The sequence below is a fragment of the Protopterus annectens genome, chromosome 5.part1 (genome assembly GCF_019279795.1).
Source record: "Protopterus annectens isolate FY-2018-M chromosome 5.part1, PAN1.0, whole genome shotgun sequence".
Taxonomy (NCBI): Eukaryota; Metazoa; Chordata; order Ceratodontiformes; family Protopteridae; genus Protopterus; species Protopterus annectens.
The window spans coordinates 445,815,165-445,816,920 of record NC_056736.1 but is presented as its reverse complement, the minus strand read 5'-3'; positions in this window follow the sequence as shown (position 1 = coordinate 445,816,920).

Below are 1,756 nucleotides of genomic sequence, written 5' to 3'. Positions count from 1 at the left end.
TTAGGGATGTGCTGCCAATATGATAGTTCCCAGGGATGGATGACGTCTTGATGGACACTATTATGCATTTCTTGGAATTTAGTTTTAGTCCATGGCTCTGACTAAAGTTATTTGTCTGTGTCAGCCCTTCCTGGAGAACATTAGTGTTGATGGGGAATTTTATGACTGCTCCTAATTTGCAATCATATGTGCATCTGGTCAGCCTTGACTTCAGAGAAATAAATGCTAAAAAGTTGTGGTCCCAGGACCAAGCCCTGAATGACTCCACTTGTGACTGGCCTCTTTGTAGAGGTGGAGTCCCCAATTCTAATGTCCTAGGTCCTTTCTGTGAGCCAGATGATATAAGGGTTTATACCTGACCTCTTCACTTTGTCAACAATGCCTGAGTGGGGATTTGCATCAAATGCCTTGGCTAGGTCAAGGTAGGAAGTGGGAACCATTTTGCCTCATCTATTGCTTTGGTGACATTCTCAAAGATGTCTACCATGCTGAATAGGCATGATCTACCCTTGATGAAACCAGATTGGGTTTGGCCAAGTGTTTGGAGGTTTCCTATGTCATTATTGATCATTTCCATGATAATTATTTCCACAGCTTTGCATATGAAGCTTGTGAGACTTATAGGTCTGTATTCCCAGGGTCTATAGATGGGCCACTTTTCTGCAGAGAGATGACTGTTGCCAATCTCCATTCATGAGGCACAAAGCCTGTTTGGAGGCTTGAATTAAATAACAGTTCCTGAAAGCCTGTTAGGTCACGTTTTATGCTATTTAGAAGGCAACCTGGGATATTGTCTGGGCCCATCGATGCAGTGTTCTTGGCCTTAGAGAGGGCATTGAGGACCTGTTCACCAGTAATAGCAAGGGGAGTTATATCTGATATTATTTCCTGAGCTAAGGTGAGGGCATAGAGGGGTAAAGTTAGAGGTGAATTTGTCTGCCAGTAGGTTTGCTATATCTTCTGGCTCAGTATACGTGACTCCATTAACAATAAGCTCTGTACACAATTGTGTATTGCCTTTGAGGTTGCTGACATCTAAAGAATGCCTTGTGGTTGTCCTTAGCCTGGAAATCCAATTTTACCTCACATTTGGCTTTGATAGACTTTATTTGTCCTCTGAGTTGCTTGTTTAATTTGATGAGGAAGGGCATTTATACTGCTGGGTGTTGCACCTCCTAATTTTTGCCATGATTTTCTTCCATCTGTTATACAGCCTATTGATGCTATGATTCCACCAGGGTGGCTTATTTTTTGAGTTAGTTCTGTACTTTTTCCTGGTGGGTACAGCTGCCTCTATGCTGCTATTAACATGCTTGTATAGGGTATCTCTGCATAGTTCCACGTAGGTAGCAGTGTTCTCAGAGTTTATGAGGGCTTGAAATTTTTCCATGTTATCGCTTAATAGTAGGAAGTAAGTCTTAGAGTAGTTCCTGAACATTCCAGGTTCAGCTGAGATTTATTTTTACTTCAAAGGAGACTGTTTTCAGTCTGAACTTCCCAGAGAAGACATTACACTAGGGGGGTGCATAGCACTCTCCCATATCAGTGTGGGTCAAATGCAGTATGCCTGCACCCCTGGTTGGCATATTAGTAGTCTGGTCCAGGGAGTTTGTGTTTACAAAATCCATTAATCTCTATGTCTGCAGGTTTGGTGTCATACATGATTCCCAGTTAATAGTGGGGTAATTAAAGTTGCCCATCAATATGGTATTTTGTTGGATGGTGAGTATTTCCAATAAGCTTAAATACATGTAGG